Genomic DNA, 22,344 nt, shown 5'->3' on the forward strand with positions numbered 1-22,344 from the left:
CATCAAGCGCTAACCGAATTCTGTGTGTAGTTAAATGCTAACCTGGAAAATAGCATAATGTTAAAACACCTGGCTCATAAATGCCACTGAATGTTGATTTATTCATTATGAAGGATTTTTTTTTTGCTAGCACTTGATGCTAGGTCTAGCTACAGTTTAACTCTGGTTGTATGGAGCGACATGTTGACGTTCCTGATAGTTCTGTCTCATTTCCACCTTCACTGCACTTCTATCTCGTACTAAACTGTTATGTGATAGCTAGCCAAATATCCACAGCCTTTAAATTATTCCTGGTGTGCAAATTTTTACAGAGACATTTGGTTATCTTGTCTAACCATAAGCACCGTGTGTGTGTGTGTGTGTGTGTGTGTGTGTGTGTGTGTGTGTGTGAAGGTGTTCGTATGGGTGGCAGGGGGAGTACTGCAATCAGTGTATCCCATATCCCGGCTGTGTGCATGGTACCTGTGAGGAACCGTGGCAGTGTCTCTGCGACACCAACTGGGGAGGACTGCTCTGTGACAAAGGTAGTCCAGTTTCCATGGAAACGTGCACGATATTACCATATACTTTAAAGTTATTAGCATATAACTAACGCTCACATGCTAACTGATATTAATATCAGTGGATCGTTGGAGCGGGGTGTAGATCGAGATGTGATCGCGTGTGTGTGCGTGTGTGTGTGTGTGTGTACGCGTGTGCGTGTTTGTGTGTGTGTGCGTGTGTGTGTGTGTGTGTGCGCGTGTGCGTGTTTGTGTGTGTGTGTGTGCGTGTGTGTGTGTGTGTGCGGTTTAGACCTAAACACGTGTGGCACCCGGCAGCCGTGTCTGAACGTTGGAACATGTAGTAACACAGGACCCAACAAGTATCTTTCTAGTACAGCTAGATCAGCATATCTCTCTGCCCTAACGACGATAACAAAAACAATCCTAAATTTTTATTTAGTACTGTAGCAAAACTAACTAGGAGTAAAACCACTGTAAAAAAGCACACACCATCTATATGCAGCAGAACCTTGTGCAACACTAACTTCCTCCTGCTCAACTCTGACAAGACAGAGGTGCTTGTACTTGGAGCACATGCAGCTACAGATGTGGCATTTAAAAATGCGCGCTTTTTCCCACGGTATGCCGCGATTCCGCCCGCAGTGTGCCGCGAGATCCTGCGAGTCGGCGCTTTGGTATTTAAATGCATGTGTTGTACTTCACCGAATTTCCACCAGGTGGCACATGGTACAACTCTGGCCTGAGCACATTATACAGTATAACGCAGTTCTTATATATATATTTTAATACTTTAATACATATATAATAATATTTACATTTTAAATGAATATGTATAAATTTACCCGTGACTGTGTGAGTGTAAAGCTGCGAAGTATTTTATGTGCTTTGTAAATACTTAATTGCGCTGGTGTTGTCCTGCCATTTGCACATAACTTGTTTTTGTTCAACTTGCCTGTGCAAAGATAAAAATTAAAATGGAAAATCTCTTCAGATTAAAGTCATTATATTGCAAAATTTAACTGGTAGTTATTCCAGAAAAAAAGTCAAACTAAATATAATTGTGACAAAGTAGTAATATTTCGCAAAGAAAGTTAACACTATGAGAATAACGTAAAAATCACGAGATTCGTAGCAATACGGGATTAAATTCGTGATATTTTGAGAATAATGTCATTATTTACATTAACATGTTTAGAGTGATGAATAATATATTAGGCCTATTTGTGTATAGTGAAATTAAGGTATTAATAAAACGACTTAATGCATATGAGAATACGCATAAAAGTGAAACTTTACTCGTTACAGTTACTCTCATTGGTTGGTGATTATTGTTTCGCGCGCAGAGAGCAGCGGAAAAAAGAATGGTTTATTGATCTACCTAAATAAATATGATATTTTAAAAATGTCAAAGAGACCGTCAAACATATTTTTTATTTTTTTAAAATCCATGAGAAAAGCTGATGGTGTGCCTGATCAAAAGAGATCCTGAGAAGATGGAACTGCACACCTTTTATCAAGATAGTGGGAGACAGAAGCAAAGCGAGTTACACCGGTCAGTAACGGAGACAGAAACCTCCACTGATCAGATAAATGATACTGAGCACAGTCCTACTAAATCGCATATGGTAGCAGATAGCAGAAAGCATATGGTAGCAGCATGGACGACGGCAGGCCATGTTAAGGTGGGCTTTAGCCCCCTAACATTTCTACTCAGCCCTCCTAAAATTCTGCCATTCTCCATAAACTCTACACCAGGAACGATTCTAGGATTTTCATTTAAGGGGGCTCAGCCCCCAATGTGGGTATAATAGTAAAAATATAATAATTAATTAATTAAAATAAAGGTTTGACTAACAGGGTAGGATGGTGATCTCCCCAATCCCCTTTAAATTTTACATAAAAACAGACTTTGGCTCCTCCCCGTCTTTCAGCGCGTTCTTCAATCCTCAGACCACGGCGTCACAGAGTGAGGATCAGAGGACGTGTGTGTGTGGGTGTGGGTGTGGGTGGGTGTGGGTGTGATCAGGAAGACTCGTATTTGGCTTGTTCAGTACTCAAATGTTTACCATCCTACCCTGTTAGTCAAACCTTTATTTTAATTAATTAATTTATTTATTTTTACTATTTACCCTCATTTGGGGCTGAGACCCCCTTAAATGAAAATCCTAGAATCGCCCCTGGCAAAGAGTTAAATGGCTTCAACTTGGGGCATATATACATTCTAATGTAGCGGGCGTCAGTATTTAGGAACACATATCATCTGAAATATATGATCAATATGGAACAGAATAATACACGAGACCATTCAGCAATGGATTAATGTTTATAATTGCGCTACCACCGGTTAGTGACGTCATGTTCCGGGAAAACTGAAGTTGTGTGGTTGGTGTCGGTCACAGCGGCGAGACACTGCTGGTTTTGTTCCGGAAATTATTCATTTACAAATTAAGCACTGTTTGGGGGGCGATATCCAGACATGGACCAGGAGCGATTGCAATATTTGAAGGGATAATGGACCGGTCTTTCTTCGAGGAAGCTATCATAAAAGAAACCGCCGCCCAATGTAATCACTCAATAAAAACCTTAAAATAATAAAAATGTGGTCTGATTGCATTAAATAAAAAATAAACATTATGCAGACTCTTCAGCTTGCTCATCATTTTGGTTAGAAAGTATTAAACCGATTAAACTAACTAAAGACTAGATTGTGACATACAAAGGTGAGTTATTGTACAGTTTTATCCCCGAATTCGGCACCGTGTTCTGACAATCTAACTCATAAGAGTAAACCCTCCCCAACCCTAAAAGTCAGTGTGGGGGAGGATCTCTCAGATAGTCTGAACACCGCTCGAACCGGTTTTTACATGTAAATTACATTTAGCACCTCTTTGGGGAAGAAAGGCGAAGAGATCGCCTCAAAAACATCCTAAAACTTCCCCTAATTTAATCCACTAACAAACATCCTGCTGTCTGTGTATATTCATGTATATTTAAGCTGTGAAACAATAAACAAACAATATTAAATCAGATAGTATATCAGAACTACTGTAGTAGGCGGAGGCTCCTGTAAAGCTTTTTTATATGCCATTTAATGTCAAAGAACTGCGCTACATAAACTCAGATGAATGTGGGAAGTAAGATTCAGAGCGCATGAGTTTACAGTACTGTACATAGCAGCGGGCTGCGGGAGGGAGATGCTGCAGTGATTATTAAACAGAGACCATGTTCAGATAGATAGATATATTTCATATTTAGAAGTGTTTTAGAGAATATATAAACGTGACATAAGATAATATATAAGTGCTACAGTAACGATCAAACGCGTATGATGTAAAAACTATTAATAACTGAGCCATAAAAATGTTAGAGCCATTTGACCAATCCATAAACAAATTTTTACATATTGCTATAATATTATAACAATGGCTTGAAATAGCTTTTAGGCACAATATGTTTTATCCATTTCACTCAAAACGAGTGCGTAAGTAGAAGAAGGGCGCATTTGTAGAATCTTAAGATTTTTTTTAAACGTATCCTGATGGAGGCTCGCGCTCCGTGTTCAGCTGCCTGCAGGGCAACGCGCTCTTCACGCTTCCATCACACGCAATAAAACCTCACACCAAGTTAAATATGAATTCCACACGTTTACTTTCTTTGTTGCTTGTTTTAATCTGCTTCTGAGAGAAATTCCGTGGCCAAGCACATCATTTAATGTGTTTGACTTCATGCAACAGTATTAAACTCATGCAATATAGGGATTAAGTTGTAATGTTTTATTTATTTTCACTTCATGATGCAGAAAAACTAGTTGCTATTTAGTGCTTTTGTTACCTCTAGGTTGGTGTAACAGCATGCCCAGATCCAGAACACCAGAGGGAGCCCTCACCCGAGTATTAACACACACAAACTCAATTCCGGGTCTGCTTGGGCATTTAAGCAGCACACACCCTTTGTTATACGCAAAGTATCATTCCCTCGAGATGTACCAAGCCTTTGTTGAATTACTACCTTGATATTGCTATGAACCTTGCCTGTTATTATCTGACTACGAGTTTCTGTTTTGGTTTCTAGTGTTTGCTTTCCGGTTTTTGACTTGTGCCTCGCTTTATGGTTTCCGATTTCTGCATGTGGATTTATCAGTAAAGATCTGCACATGGATTCGAACATTCCGGTCTCAGACGAGTCCTTACAATAGGATTATTGTAATGCCTTACTGTCTGGATGTACCAGTAGGAGCATAAATTAGCTCCAGTTAGTCCAGAACGCAGCAGCTAGAGTCCTAACTAGAACCAGAAGATATGAACACATCACTCCTATCTTAGCCACACTACATTGGCACCCAGTCAGATTTCGCATTGATTATAAAATACTGTCACTGACCTATAAAGCACTAAATGTTCTCCCGCCACAGTACCTGAGCGATCTTTAGTCTTTTATGATCCGACACGCCTACTCTGTTCAAAGGGTGCAGGTTATTTGGTAGTACCTCAAGTAGAAACCACACAGTTATGGAACAGCCTTCCAATTAGTGTTCAGGATTCAGACACAGTCTCAATGTTTAAGTCTAGGCTGAAGATGCATTTGTTTAGTCAAGCTTTTAATGTATAGTTTTCTTAAGTTAAGGAGCAGATCTGGAAGGTCAGTCGCTCAGGTTTGCTGACTGTGAAGTGGTTGGATGCTTTATGTCCCGGGAAGCCTTCATGTCTGTCACCTTCAGGCTCTCCCTTTTAGTTATGCTGTCATAGCTAGTCTTGCCGGAGTCTTTAAACATCACATGATCAGAAGCATACTTAATATCTTATTAATCTTAATATCTTAATATCCTATTTTCCAGCTTCCGGTGTGACCACTGCCTCTACCCCTGGTCAGAGTCTTGTCGCTTGGTGGTGCTCACTGATGCTGTGGATGGATCTGTGTGGACAGCCTGACCCAGGAGACAGCCATGGACAGAGCCACTTGGGGACTTTCACACCATCACAGATCTGCCATTACATCTGTCAGCTTGAGACAGCAAGGAATTAGTGTCTTTAATGACCTCAGAAACTACAGTGACCTAATAGTTCCCCATGAGCCATTTATTGCTGTTGTAAAAAGGACATTAATCAGCTACAGTTACATTATTTACTGTCCAGTGTCACCCAAATGAGGATGGGTTCCCTTCTGAGCCTAGTTCTTCTCAAGGTTTCTTCCTTATATCATCTCAGGGAGTTTTTCCTTGCCACCGTCACCACAGGCTTGCTCATTTGGCATAAAATAAAATAGGGATAAAATAGTTTAATAATTTAATTTAATAATTTTTTATTTTTTAATTATATAAAAAATATATCTATCATTCAGTGGTGTGCTGTCAGGGCCAGCAAGGCCTTCTCTGCTGGCCTAAACAGCAGTGATCCGAATCACTGACTTGCATTTTAATATAATTAAAATATTTTTCCATGAATGTGTATTAAATTATTCTCCATAGTCTATTCTCTACATTTCATAGCTTTGCTCTTGGTTGCGCTGCTTCCAGTAGTGTATATTTATGATAAGAGTATTTATCCAATCATATTTCAGCCAGTAGCTGATATCATGTGTTGCCAGGGTGAAAGAAATCTGCCTTAAGGCCTTCAGAATCAATAGTGCAGGCGCCCGTAGCTTAAAATAAGTGGCAATGAAACTGTTACATCACTGGGGCCATCTAGCAGGCATACGATTACGTCAGCAATTTCCCGTCCTTTGACTGGATAATTGGAGTAGTCAGAGAGGCAGCGAACTGCACATAAACATTGTTTCTATATTCGCTGTGTCCCATTTCGGATGCTGCGTCCTCAGGAGATTGCTCTTTGCTGCATATGTCATCAAGAATGTCTTTTTTGAGAAATGTAACCGTAAAAAAATTGACTATTCCTTGTGAGGTGTGAAATACTGTAGCCTAATTTCTTTATTACTTTGCTATTTAACGGTTGATTATTATCTATTGCCATAGCATCCAGGGACGATTCTAGAATTTTCATTTAAGGGGGGCTCAGCCCCCAGTGAGGGTATAATAGAAATAAAATAAAATAAAAAAATAAAATAAAATAAAGGTTTGACTAACAGGTTAAGATGGTAAACTTATTGCAGCATTCCACTGTATTGCATAGATATGTATAACACAGTACTGAACAAGCCAAATACGAGTCTTCCTGATCACACACACACACTTGTCCTCTGATCCTTGCTTTGCGACGCAGCAGTCTGTGGATTGAAGAACGCGCTGAAAGACGGGGAGGAGCCGAAGTCTGCTGCCGTTTTCATATGAAATTTTGAGGGGACCGAGGCGATCACCAATTTGTGTACAATTTATAGAGAATTGTAGAGGGCTGAGTAGAAAATGGCCTAGCAACGCCCATGGTGGCGTCATAATGATGGTATAGAGGTGGATTAATTCAGGAAGGTCACCAGTGAAGGCCTAGGTCTGAAATGCACAGTCCACCACTGGTATCATTACATAACTTAATTCCACAATGGGTTCATTCATTAATCTTCAGTAAAGTCTTTATCCTGATCAGGGTCACGGTGGCTCCCTATCATGGACACACTAGGCACAAAGAGGGAACACACCATAGCAACGGAATCAAGCACATGGACACTAACACAAATCATGTGTAAGCATTTTTTTATGTTGGCTACTGGAACCAGTGCTACTTGATGAAAAGAAACCAACTTGTACTTAGTTAATGTTGACTATTTACATGAAATAAACGTAAAGTTAAATAAAGTTCCTGCAACTTAATACCTTTCATTTCTTTGTGTTCTTTGGGCACATACCCAAGAACACTACTTGATGATGTCTCCTTTCCAGCATTTTGGAGTTGCAATAGTAGTCAACTGAAAAGTTTTGCACAGGCCCATAGAACAGGAAGACGTGCATTTGCATGGTACGGTACAATAGCATCAGTGCTTGACAACCCAGTAAAAAGCATTCTGGCTTGTTGGTTTGATGGAATGAGTCATCCTTTTTGTGCAAGAGGTCCTGGGTTCAAATCCTGTATGAGCCTATGCTTTCCCATTAACTCTTTGTTCTGCAAGACTTGGATTTTGCTTATCATGTTAACCAAGATTCATGATGTATTTGGCCCAATGCCAAGAGCTGCTTACTTGGTTCACACTTGGCTGCTGGGTTCTTGAGGGTTGCAGAAAGGTTAAAATCCTACAAGAGCCCTTGCTTTATTGTTAACTTGACTTTGTGTAACCTTTTGATCAGACCCAAGTCCATACAAACAGGATGGCCGTACAGTTGCAGAGTACAGTGAACATCTGTCTGCATACAGCAAGCGAGAGAAGGATGTCGTGGCTTGTTACTTAGGGTGTGAGAGGTCCTGGGTTCAAAACCCTGATTTTAAGTGGAATAGACTGGGGGGGATAAAACTAATGAAAACTTATAGGGCTGGCTGCTTGTTTCTCAAGAGGTTCAAGATCCATGCTTTATTCAACCAAATAACCTCTGATATTAATTTGAATATATGATTGAATGCAGTTATTATACTACAGACACAAAATGCAAACAATTAGTAAAGAAGCTGTCATGCTAGCAAACAGCTAAATATTATCACTAAACATATCTAAATTTAGCCTCAACAAATTTAAACAAGCAATAAAATATATTATGAACATTCACTGCTTGTTGTTTAAACAAAGAATTTAGCATATATGATACCAGAGCTGACATGACTATGAGTAAGTAAAAGTGGGTGGAGCTAGATGTGGTAAGATACAGTTTAGAAAGTTTCACAGAGATCCTGTCATTTATACCTACTGCAAGAGAGACACAACAGTCATGTTACTCTTCTTTATTTTCATAGTTGTTAAAAACATTGGTAAGTCATTTATATTATACACAAACTTTTGATAAATGCTTTTATAAATATATATATATATATATATATATATATATATATATATATATATATATATATATATATATATATATATATATATATATATAAACAATATATGTATTAACAATATGTATTAAATAATTTAAGATACTGAGTTTTAATGTAACACTAGTGACCTGAAGACTTCACTCTTCATTATTTAGCAGCTTATAAAATAGCACTTGATCCAGCACTGATATTAGCCAGTCAGCTTTCTCAGGCAGCTGTGTGCTCCTTCTGTCTGTTAGTGTTGGTGTTGCATGTTATTTGTGATCAGTCAAGAGCTGACAGCACAAGTTAGCAAACTAATTAAAACACAAGCCCATGCTGAACAGAAAAGACTTCTCTGCTCTAAATCCTTTGAGCTGACAGAAAGATCTTCATCCAAAAATATCTCACTAAATCACAAGTTCTCATAGCCAGCGGTAGCAGCATTTAGCTCACTGACTTTAGGTAGCTTAGAAAATGACAGTGTAAAGTTCACATGCCAGAAATACCCCATTTCATCATTTCAGGAATAATGATATTAAATGTTTATTATTCAATGAACAGTTATTTCTTTCTTTATTGTGCTTGAGATCTGATGTGTTCAACATATGTTTCTTTGCAGGTTTACTTTGGTCTTGAGTCTTGAACAATAAAGAATGTCTCCTAATTTGATTTCCCAGTGTGCTTTTGACATTAATTGAAATACTTCAGCACTTAATTGCTGTGGGTTTTGGGAATGTGTCTGTTCCCCATAGAAATCCTGCATCTGTGGAACCTGTAAAAGAAAGCAAGTCTGTTTAGGAAACTTCTAAGTGAGATTGTTCCCTAAGTTAATGATCCATTCAGTATTTCTTTCTAGCTAGCTTGAATTCCTCAAGGTATATGTTGCAACTGTCATTTGTAACCTGTCACATGTAACAGTAAAAGTTATATATTAAGTTATTTCAGGAGTTGTTTGTTCTCTGATGTAACCGTAACAATAGCTAGCTAGCAAGCTAACATTAGCTATGTCTGTTTATAATAGTAGCTTGCAGAGTCAAATGCTGCACTCATACAGTAGTTCAGAATTATCAGCTAACAAAAACACAAAACCTCTTGTTACCTATACAGCCTGAATACAAGTATAGCTTTTCTATTTAAATAAAGTAAAATACATACATGAAAATGTACTTATTTTCAAAAGTTCAAGTATCAAAGGTTAAAGTATAGTGAGTTATTGTGTCCTTTGGAGACAGCCCTGACCTCTAACTCCGAAAGATATGTTTAAGAGGTGAAGTCAGATGCAGTGGGTTGATCAGCAACAGTGGAATAGTTCTGTGTTGTATTAGTGACTCAGTTCACTGTCACTGATACTGTGAAGTGATGATCTGTGTAAAATTATGCTCCAACAGCATCACTTCCTGGGTGTGGCCTTCTAGATCCACTGCAACCCTGACCAGGATAAAGCAGTTATTGAAGATGAATGAATGTAGGTGTATATTGACAGGTGTGGGAGTGTGATCAGGATATAATTCAAGATATAACATAGTTTTCTAATGAACTGATATTAAAGAAAATAGTCTCACTGCTCTGCATTTATTGAGTGTATAACACATTCTGCTCATTCAGTCACTCAGAATAAACTGTTTAATGTAGTCACACTGAGCATCTTTAAGTAGATAAACATAACTATTAGATGAACACAAATTAAATCTATATGAGTTTCTGGTTGTCAGTGAAATATGGGTATAGTAAGAATGTTCTTTTAACTGAGAGAATTGTTGGAGAAAGTTTCTGTTCCTCTGCAGATCTTTTTCTGTCTAGATGATATTCTGTTTGAATCTCCAATCCACTTACTGATGTTTTTAGAATGTGACAGGGAACTGGATAACCTGGAGAAAACACACACAGGACTCAAGGAGAACACCACATAGAAATTATCCATGTGTACTTCACATCCCAACCTGTCAACACCGAGGTACATGTAGGTACACTGCATGGCCACAAGTATGTGGACATCTGACCAAGGAACCCACATGTGCTTGTTGAACATCCTATTGCAAAGTCATGGCCTCCTATTTCAGATATGGGGGTCAATTTAGGCATCTTTATATTTTTGGCCATATAGTGTATTCATGATTAACACCTACAGTCATGTCCATAAAGATTAGCTGATTACAGTGGTATTGATAAAAGTAAATCTAAATGTATATGAAAGCCACAGGGAGGAGGTAAGACACCTAAAGCAAATAAAACACTCAGTTTACCAAACACACACCAAGTGAAAACCAACCTTCATTCAAATCAGCAAATGTCATGCACACATACCAAACACCTCTCTCCTGTGAGGCTTAATGGCTTTCTGGCATCTTTGATAGTATGACCAAGACCAGCAGAAGATTTTCTTCTCACTTTAGTGAAATGCCTTAGAAAATGTTCTATGAAATAAACAACCAAATATGAGTGAAAATGAGATTAAAGTGTATACTTTCACCTTTAATTTAAGAGTTTTTCATTCAAATCGGGTGAACAGTGTAGGAAATACTACACCTTTTTTACTAAGCACAATGATAGTCCACCATAAAATCCCATCAGTTTGTCAGTTTTCTGCAGAGACAGGAGACTAAACCTCGCCTCTTCTATCATCACTACATTCACGGAATTCACATCCACATTCAGCATCCTGTGCAGTTTCTTTTACTTCAGCTGAGCCTTACCAGGAAAATGAATTTAAGAAATCACCCACTTTGTACATGTTTTATCAGAATTCATCAGTACAAATTGGGGCAAAGTGGTAAAGAAGTAGAGAAAACAAACAAACAAACAAAACCTTGTTGTGGTATAGTCATTCTCCTTTCTCCACAAGATGGCGTAGTCAGTTAGCTTATTGTGGGCAAAGGACTAGGTTCCTGCTCACATACCCCAGAGATGTTGATGTTGATTGATAAACTACTTTTATATCCTGGCTTTATTAAGCAGATGGCTATATTAATTATGTTCAAATGAGTCAAATGACAAGAGAAAGAAAAGAGGCTGGTTTGTTCATCACCTCAGTGAAATACCCTCCAAACTGTCCTATTTATAACAACAGGTTTATCACAACAAACAAACAAATAAGCACACAAACAATGCCCCAATGTACAGTATATATTTTAAATTTACAAACACAATATATAGTAATTTAATTATTAATTAATGTTTATAGAATACATTGAATGTTTTCATTATTAAAAAATTCTATGCTGTCAGTATTTGTTTACTGTGTGCTTAGGACCGGTTCCTCCTTCGAGGCTGAATCAGTAACATTAGTGACACTGTCATGTGATGCTGTGGGGTGGAGCTTCATGAACCATCATAATGATCACATAGAGCAAAGAAAGAATATTTTCATTCAGCTAAAACTATTCATCATGTTCACTGTTATATTCATGTGTCTTTGGCTTTCACTAGGTGAGTTAACACTGACATTTTGTTATTGCAGAAATATTCATTGTTGAATTACTAAATAATTACTTTTTGTGGCGTTATGAAGCATCAGACTGTAGGTGTGATTTATGTAATTCTGACTTGATTGTGTAAAGTTTAAAAACATTATTATGTCTTCTCTATGACAGGTGACTCCATGGGAGATTCCATAAAGCCACTTTTCACTCATGAAGTTGTAGATGAAGGTGATAATGTTACTCTGTCCTGCAAATATGAAACAGTTGTTACAGGAAGCACAAACCTGCAATGGTACAGACAATATCCAAAATCTAAGTCTGAGTTCCTTCTTTACATCACTCCAAATGGAGATAAAAGTGAATCCATTCCACCACGTCTGTCTGCTGAAATTGATAAAAATAAAAACCAAGTGGATCTGATCATCTCCTCTGCTGCTGTATCAGACTCTGCACTATACTACTGTGCTCTGAGGCCCACAGTGACAGGAAATCCAGCTGTACTGTACAAAAACCTTCACACAGTTTTGTTATATTGAAAGCAGTTCTACTGATGATTTTGAATTTACGTGGCATTAGGGGAATTCTGTCTCTTTTTCAATTCATACAAAATTCATGAATTTGTTTTGACAAATGTTGGATTATTAGGAGACTAATATTATTATTTTTTTTTTTCCTGGTCAGAGATCTATAAGTTCTATCAGAGGATACAGCAAGCCATTGCACAGACAGTAACCTAGAGCGTTCAGCTAGGCTGGTTTTCATATATAGAGTCTCAAGGGGTCACTCAATCACTTTCATTTTCTGAAGCTCAGGAGTGAACCAGGGAGAGGTGCAGGAAGAGGGAACCAGACTTATACTGGTGGGAACATGTCCTTCTAAAGCTTGAGAAATGGCAAGGTTATAGCTGGACAGAATCTCAGAAGGGTGGGAAAATTTAGCAGAGTCAAGAATAGAAAAAGCATAAATAGTGGAAGAGAAACATATTGGGTCAATCCCTTGTCCATGAGCTTATGGTCAGAGATACCCAGCTTAACCCAAATGAATAGTTTAGGTCAAGTGTGTGATCATGAGAGTGGGTGGGTAAGTTTACATGTTGCATAAGGTTAAAGTTTTCCAGTATTGACATAAGTTCCTCGGTTTGAGCAGAATCCGTGTCTACATGGATATTGAAGTCATCAAGTTGTATTACTGGTGAAGATGTTGTGTTCACTAATGTGGTCAATAGATTAGAATTATAATGAGTGGTGTTAGACCAACCACCTTCAATGTCAGATACTCAAATAAGGTTATATTGTGGAAGGCAGCACTGAATATTTTGAGTTTGTTGCAGTGAACAACAGCATGCTCACCACCACAAGCAGACATATAATGTATTACAGAGAAAAAATATATAAATATTTATTATAAATTATAATATATAATTATAATTTATATAATTATATAATTATAATATATAATTATAATTTATTTATTATAATATAATTATAATTTATTATAAATATACAAAGTTTAAATACTCTTTTTGATGAATCAAGCCTCTTTTTGTCTGTGAAAATTTCTTTGCATTTTTAGGTTGTTATGAAGTCTCGTACGAAGACTGAAGCAATTGTTAACGCTGTGATAGCGCCACATTCGGTCGACTTAGCTCTGAAAGCACGGGAAGACATACCTTATTGTGCTGTTTGATGGAAGCAATCACGGCAGCTGAGACTTTCATGCTTACTTAATTGGTAATCAGGGACTACTGGGAAAGATTCGTTCTTCAGGAAAGTATACGAGAGAACATCAGGAGGACAGAAATGATTTCTGACTGAAATAGTGATTTTATTTTCTTCTTTTTTTTCATTTCAACTGATTTTTTTTATTTTACTTTAACCTATGGCCTTAAAGAAAGAAAGAGTGTCATGTAAAAGGTGTTAAATGCTAAACATTTTTTTTTAATTTGTTTGTTTTTGTTCTATTGTTGAGAGCCAAAAGTTGAATGAAAATGATGTTATTACTTTATGTATTAAAGTTCAGTAACATAGTTTCATGGTTGTATTTACACCCTCCCAACTCCATCCTGATCCTTCCACCCACAGTGGGTGTTCTTCTATCATACATACTGCACAAATATTATCTTAACCCCAGCCCTGGTTAAAGAAACTAAATAAAGGAACAGGAATTTTTAAAATTACATTTTTAATTTAACTTAAATGTAATCACTGTTTATTTTATTTTGAACTGGTGCTTTGTTATTGTCTGGTGTTTAAAGGAGTGTACAAATAAATATAAAATTCAATAGTTTCATAATTTTTAAATTTTGTTATTCAGTGTAAACACTCAAATTTATGCCAATTTATGCCAGAAATCAATGTTCAAAGTCTCCATACTGTGTGTTCTGTGTTCATACTGTGCTCTGTGTCCATACTGTGTTCTGTGTTCATGCTGTGTTCTGTGTTCATACTGTGTTCTGTGTTCATACTGTGTTCTGTGTTCATGCTGTGTTCTGTGTTCATACTGTGTTCTGTGTTCATACTGTGCTCTGTGTCCATACTGTGTTCATACTGTGTTCTGTGTTCATACTGTGTTCTGTGTTCATACTGTGTTCATACTGTGTTCTGTGTTCATACTGTGTTCATACTGTGTTCTGTGTTCATACTGTGCTCTGTGTTCATACTGTGTTCTGTGTTCATACTGTGTTCATACTGTGTTCTGTGTTCATACTGTGTTCTGTGTTCATACTGTGTTCATACTGTGTTCTGTGTTCATACTGTGTTCTGTGTTCATACTGTGTTCTGTGTTCATACTGTGTTCATACTGTGTTCTGTGTTCATACTGTGTTCTGTGTTCATACTGTGTTCATACTGTGTTCTGTGTTCATACTGTGTTCTGTGTTCATACTGTGTTCTGTGTTCATACTGTGTTCATACTGTGTTCTGTGTTCATACTGTGTTCTGTGTTCATACTGTGTTCATACTGTGTTCTGTGTTCATACTGTGTTCTGTGTTCATACTGTGTTCTGTGTTCATACTGTGCTCTGTGTTCATACTGTGTTCTGTGTTCATACTGTGTTCTGTGTTCATACTGTGTTCTGTGTTCATACTGTGTCCTGTGTTCATACTGTGTTCATACTGTGTCCTGTGTTCATGCTGTGTTCTGTGTTCATATTGTGTTCTGTGTTCATATTGTGTTCTGTGTTCATACTGTGTTCTGTGTTCATACTGTGTTCTGTGTTCATACTGTGTCCTGTGTTCATACTGTGTTCTGTGTTCATACTGTGTCCTGTGTTCATACTGTGTCCTGTGTTCATGCTGTGTTCTGTGTTCATATTGTGTTCTGTGTTCATATTGTGTTCTGTGTTCATACTGTGTTCTGTGTTCATACTGTGTTCTGTGTTCATACTGTGTTCTGTGTTCATACTGTGCTCTGTGTTCATACTGTGTTCTGTGTTCATACTGTGTTCTGTGTTCATACTGTGTCCTGTGTTCATACTGTGTCCTGTGTTCATATTGTGTTCTGTGTTCATACTGTGTTCTGTGTTCATACTGTGTTCTGTGTTCATACTGTGTTCTGTGTTCATACTGTGCTCTGTGTTCATACTGTGTCCTGTGTTCATACTGGGTCCTGTGTTCATACTGTGTCCTGTGTTCATACTGTGTTCTGTGTTCATACTGTGTTCTGTGTTCATACTGTGTCCTGTGTTCATATTGTGTTCTGTGTTCATACTGTGTTCTGTGTTCATACTGTGCTCTGTGTTCATACTGTGTTCTGTGTTCATACTGTGTTCTGTGTTCATATTGTGTTCTGTGTTCATACTGTGTTCTGTGTTCATACTGTGTTCTGTGTTCATATTGTGTTCTGTGTTCATACTGTGTTCTGTGTTCATATTGTGTTCTGTGTTCATACTGTGTTCTGTGTTCATACTGTGTTCTGTGTTCATACTGTGTTCTGTGTTCATATTGTGTTCTGTGTTCATACTGTGTTCTGTGTTCATATTGTGTTCTGTGTTCATACTGTGTTCTGTGTTCATACTGTGTTCTGTGTTCATACTGTGCTCTGTGTTCATACTGTGTTCTGTGTTCATACTGTGTTCTGTGTTCATACTGTGTCCTGTGTTCATACTGTGTCCTGTGTTCATATTGTGTTCTGTGTTCATACTGTGTTCTGTGTTCATACTGTGTTCTGTGTTCATACTGTGCTATGTGTTCATACTGTGTTCTGTGTTCATACTGTGTCCTGTGTTCATACTGTGTTCTGTGTTCATACTGTGTTCTGTGTTCATACTGTGTTCTGTGTTCATATTGTGTTCTGTGTTCATACTGTGTTCTGTGTTCATACTGTGTTCTGTGTTCATACTGTGTTCTGTGTTCATATTGTGTTCTGTGTTCATACTGTGTTCTGTGTTCATATTGTGTTCTGTGTTCATACTGTGTTCTGTGTTCATATTGTGTTCTGTGTTCATACTGTGTTCTGTGTTCATACTGTGTTCTGTGTTCATACTGTGTTCTGTGTTCATACTGTGCTCTGTGTTCATACTGTGTCCTGTGTTCATACTGGGTCCTGTGTTCATACTGTGTCCTGTGTTCATACTGTGTTCTGTGTTCATACTGTGTTCTGTGTTCATACTGTGTCCTGTGTTCATATTGTGTTCTGTGTTCATACTGTGTTCTGTGTTCATACTGTGCTCTGTGTTCATACTGTGTTCTGTGTTCATACTGTGTTCTGTGTTCATATTGTGTTCTGTGTTCATACTGTGTTCTGTGTTCATACTGTGTTCTGTGTTCATATTGTGTTCTGTGTTCATACTGTGTTCTGTGTTCATATTGTGTTCTGTGTTCATACTGTGTTCTGTGTTCATACTGTGTTCTGTGTTCATACTGTGTTCTGTGTTCATATTGTGTTCTGTGTTCATACTGTGTTCTGTGTTCATATTGTGTTCTGTGTTCATACTGTGTTCTGTGTTCATACTGTGTTCTGTGTTCATACTGTGCTCTGTGTTCATACTGTGTTCTGTGTTCATACTGTGTTCTGTGTTCATACTGTGTCCTGTGTTCATACTGTGTCCTGTGTTCATATTGTGTTCTGTGTTCATACTGTGTTCTGTGTTCATACTGTGTTCTGTGTTCATACTGTGCTCTGTGTTCATACTGTGTTCTGTGTTCATACTGTGTCCTGTGTTCATACTGTGTTCTGTGTTCATACTGTGTTCTGTGTTCATACTGTGTTCTGTGTTCATATTGTGTTCTGTGTTCATACTGTGTTCTGTGTTCATACTGTGTTCTGTGTTCATACTGTGTTCTGTGTTCATATTGTGTTCTGTGTTCATACTGTGTTCTGTGTTCATATTGTGTTCTGTGTTCATACTGTGTTCTGTGTTCATATTGTGTTCTGTGTTCATACTGTGTTCTGTGTTCATATTGTGTTCTGTGTTCATACTGTGTTCTGTGTTCATACTGTGCTCTGTGTTCATACTGTGTTCTGTGTTCATACTGTGTTCTGTGTTCATATTGTGTTCTGTGTTCATACTGTGTTCTGTGTTCATACTGTGTTCTGTGTTCATATTGTGTTCTGTGTTCATACTGTGTTCTGTGTTCATATTGTGTTCTGTGTTCATACTGTGTTCTGTGTTCATACTGTGTTCTGTGTTCATACTGTGTTCTGTGTTCATATTGTGTTCTGTGTTCATACTGTGTTCTGTGTTCATATTGTGTTCTGTGTTCATACTGTGTTCTGTGTTCATACTGTGTTCTGTGTTCATACTGTGCTCTGTGTTCATACTGTGTTCTGTGTTCATACTGTGTTCTGTGTTCATACTGTGTCCTGTGTTCATACTGTGTCCTGTGTTCATATTGTGTTCTGTGTTCATACTGTGTTCTGTGTTCATACTGTGTTCTGTGTTCATACTGTGCTCTGTGTTCATACTGTGTTCTGTGTTCATACTGTGTCCTGTGTTCATACTGTGTTCTGTGTTCATACTGTGTTCTGTGTTCATACTGTGTTCTGTGTTCATATTGTGTTCTGTGTTCATACTGTGTTCTGTGTTCATACTGTGTTCTGTGTTCATACTGTGTTCTGTGTTCATATTGTGTTCTGTGTTCATACTGTGTTCTGTGTTCATATTGTGTTCTGTGTTCATACTGTGTTCTGTGTTCATATTGTGTTCTGTGTTCATACTGTGTTCTGTGTTCATATTGTGTTCTGTGTTCATACTGTGTTCTGTGTTCATACTGTGCTCTGTGTTCATACTGTGTTCTGTGTTCATACTGTGTTCTGTGTTCATATTGTGTTCTGTGTTCATACTGTGTTCTGTGTTCATACTGTGTTCTGTGTTCATATTGTGTTCTGTGTTCATACTGTGTTCTGTGTTCATATTGTGTTCTGTGTTCATACTGTGTTCTGTGTTCATATTGTGTTCTGTGTTCATGCTGTGTTCTGTGTTCATACTGTGTTCTGTGTTCATACTGTGTTCTGTGTTCATATTGTGTTCTGTGTTCATACTGTGTTCTGTGTTCATATTGTGTTCTGTGTTCATACTGTGTTCTGTGTTCATACTGTGTTCTGTGTTCATACTGTGTTCTGTGTTCTGTGTAAACAATTCCTTACTTTGGATAAAATCAGCTGTCAAATAAAATAAAACTACAATTTACCAATGCATGAGTTAAGTTCACATATAGTTAAGTTTATATAAGTAGTATATGTACTAAATGTGTGATGGCTGAGAAAATCCATCAGATATTACTGTGACTAAACTCTGGAAAACACCCAAATATTATGATAAAGACCCATATTAACAAATCTAGCAGTAAATGCAGTCAGTCTGCCTAAAGATTTCTAAAGCCTGGTTAGTTATGCTGCATTTCTCATTCAATAAATGTCACACTTTGATCAGTTTAATTATGTCTGTGATGGACCTGTACTGCCAGAGAGAAGAGCTTACACACTCTGTACAGAGGGCAGTAGATAAAGTTTTAAAATGTTTTACTGACCTAAACAGAAGATGGGAAATTTAGCCAACAGAACATAATTCCCAGGCTGTAACACAAACATGTTAATATGACTAATTACAATATGTATTTACATGTGTATCATTACATAACTGAATTCCACAATGGGTTCATTCATTAATCTTCCTAATCAGGGTCACGGTGGCTCCAGAATCTATCATGGACACACTAGGCATAAGGAGGGAATACACCAGTGGTGGGTCATCAGTGCCAGCAAGGCCTTCTCTGCTGGCCTAAACAGCAGTGATCTGAAGTTTCTGTTCCTCTGCAGCTCTTTTTCTCTATAGACAATATTCTGTTTGTGAGACCTGTATGATTGTAATTAACACCAGTGCAATCATAGCTCCAGTTTTGTTCTTTGGTCACTACACTTAATTAACCCTACTGAATAAAATCAGATGGAAAAATATTTGAAGTGAACTGGAACAGCGATTTTGTCCAGGAACTCTATGGAACTCTGTATGGGAAGGCTATACAAAGAAATGCACTAAAATACTAAATATATACATTATATAATATTAATTATAGTTCAGAAGATATTGATTTCATTAATTTCAATTACCTTAAAAACCTTGTCTCTTTAAGTCTTTCTTATTTCTCCACAAGATGGTGTAGTGAGTTATCTTATTGTGGGTCAGGTGCTAGGACTCTGCTCACATCCTCCAAAGATGTAGACTTCTATTATAAATACTTCTTTGCAGAATAATATGAACTCTAATAAACATGCTTTATCACAACAAACAAATAAATGCCACAAGTCAAGACACTACTTATAGAAAAAACTAAAATATTTACTAAATTTAGTAAATTTGATATAAAATTGAATATTTACAATAATAGAATAATTAGTTTATTATGTAAACAGTTTCAGCAGAGTTTCCCAAACAAGGCTGAATGTAAAGGCAGAATGTTTCAGTAAGGATCAACAATCTGTCAGTAACACTGGAGACACTGTCATGTGGGGTGGAGCTTCATGAACGTTTATGATGTTAATATATTAGACTACAGAAAGAGCTCAGAAATTTTTCATTCAGCTAAAATCATTCATCATGTTCACTGTTATTTTCATGTGTCTGTGGCTTTCACTAGGTGAGTTAAAATGGACTTTTTTGTTAGTTTAGATATTATCTGTTATTTATTAATTGCGTGGTGTTAGAAAGCATGGTTTCTGTATGTAATTATGACTTGATTGTGTAAAGGTTACAAATATTATGTTCTCTTCTCTATGACAGGTGACTCCATGGCAGATTCAATAAAGTCACTTTTCACTCAGAAAGCTGTAGATGAAGGTCATGATGTTTCTCTGTCCAGCAAATATGAATCAAGCTCCACCCAAAACTACCTGCACTGGTACAGACAATATCCAAAATCTAAACCTGAGTTCCTTCTTTATGTTAACCAAAATGGAGATTTAAGTGGAAATATTCCCCCAAGAATGAATGCTACACTAAAAAATAAGGATGTGGATCTGATCATCTCCTCTGCTGCTGTATCAGACTCTGCTCTATACTACTGTGCTCTGAGGCCCACAGTGACAGGAAATCCAGCTGCACTGTACAAAAACTGTGGCACAGTTTTGTTATACTCAAGGCAGTGTTCTGCTGGCGATTTAGAAAAATCACACATTCACACTCTCCTAGAGCCAATTTGTAAATGAATTAGAATTGCACAAAAGATAATGCATGGCTCCACATATATCCCATTGAACTATATGTAGTATCTAAGATCTTTCACTCAGAGCAGCAATAAGGAATGAGTTTTAGGCTTTGCAGCATATAATAATTAGACCTCATTCTTTGTCACTTCGGTTGGGACGGGGTTTATCTTTATAATTTACCACTGCAATGTGTGTAATTTGTTGCTTCATTTTATATGGTGTGTGTACTTTAATTTGTTTGTGTTAAAGCATTACACAGGAAACCTGCTCTCCACATAGCATTATCTCTGCAGATAGAATATCCATGAACAAACCAATTCCTGTGATTTTTAAACAAGTGACCAGGACTACCTTATTCATTAGTGCATCATTAGTTTACATCTCTTTTGAAGTGATCAGTGTGAGAAAGTTAAAATTTGGGTCCCAACTCTGAATTCACTTTTAACACTGAACACTGTTCCAAACACAAAGACCACAGATTATTAGGTATGCTTTTGTCATGAAATGGAGTGCAAGCAGAGACTCTAGCAAAAGCTTGAGAAAAGAAAAAAAAGAAAGTGTGAAACAAAGACAGAATTGTCTCTTAAATGTTTTGGATGCTATAAAATTAATAAAAGGGCTAATATATTCTTATCCTTTATACCCTTTTATTTAGGAATAAATATTTTGTTAATGATAAAATGATAAAATAGCACGTCTGATGCAGTGGGTTGTGAAGTAACAGAGTTTTTTGTTCTGTGTTACTGACTCAGTTCACTGTCACTGATACTGTGAAGTGATGATCTGTGTAAATTATGCTACAACTGCATCACTTCCTGGGTGTGGCCTTCTAGAGACGTGTAAAGTTCAGCACATACAGCACTATTATACAGAATCCTCACAGAGCTGTGTTCAGAAATGGATCAACTATACAACTTACTGTACATAGTGAGATACATACCACTGATTCTCACTCTAGTTACAGGTCATTCATTTTCATTAGTTAATTCACTGTATTAACTAATAATTATGTTTTTAGAGTATATAGTAATTTCATAATTTGTCAGGTCAATATTTTGGTTTTGAAAATACTTTACATTTTAATTTCTTAATGTTCTTTTCAACAGGCACTTTTGCAGATAAAATTGAGCCAACAAATGAAGATACCATCGTTAGGAAGGAAACAGAGACTGTTACTCTGAAATTTTCATATAAGTCAAGCAGTGATCGTATTTATCTTTACTGGTACAAACAATATCCTAACAGCGCACCACAGTTTTTACTGTATAAAGGTGCAAGGTCAAATAGTGCTTACAAGAGCAATCCCACTGACACTTGATTAGAGACACAAACAAGCAGAGACTCTACTGAACTTACTATCAGAAGACTAAAGCTCTCAGATTCTGCACTCTATCATTGTGCTCTAAGAGTTGGAACACAGTGATACAGAGTCACTGAAAGGCTTTACAAAAACGTATAAACCAGTATAAATGAAGATTCTTAAACCACATCAAAGATCCTTCCTTTACCAACCTGTTATCAGATAACCACAGACACAAACAATGTTTGTAGTAATTCTGTGGTATAAATGAATAAATAAAAAAGTAAGCAAGCAAGCAAACTAATAAATAAAAGTAAAATGTGTTTAAAAATACCACAATACCACAATAAAGTCACACATCTACATTGTTATGATAAAAATGTATTTTATAAACACTAACAGATCCAATGTGTCACAGGTGCATATGACATGAAATTAAGTTCATTGACCTTTTTTGCCAGTTTTGTTAATTATTGACTGGAAATAAATAAATAAATAAATAAATAAATAAATAAATAAGTGCTGTATACATTTATTTGTTCCACCTTATGTCTTTTATGCATGTATGTACAGATATCTTATTTTTC

The 22,344-nt window shown here is 37.1% G+C and overlaps 1 long non-coding RNA gene across 1 annotated transcript; it reads left to right on the forward strand.

Annotated features, from left to right (window-relative positions):
• Positions 1-399: 399 nt before the first annotated feature.
• Positions 400-7,245, forward strand: LOC131349632 (uncharacterized). Its single transcript, XR_009204095.1, has 2 exons — positions 400-524; positions 5,338-7,245. It is a non-coding gene; the product is annotated as an uncharacterized LOC131349632 (long non-coding RNA).
• Positions 7,246-22,344: the final 15,099 nt, after the last annotated feature.

Source organism: Hemibagrus wyckioides, unplaced genomic scaffold (genome assembly GCF_019097595.1).
Source record: "Hemibagrus wyckioides isolate EC202008001 unplaced genomic scaffold, SWU_Hwy_1.0 Contig1, whole genome shotgun sequence".
NCBI classification, from domain to species: domain Eukaryota; kingdom Metazoa; phylum Chordata; class Actinopteri; order Siluriformes; family Bagridae; genus Hemibagrus; species Hemibagrus wyckioides.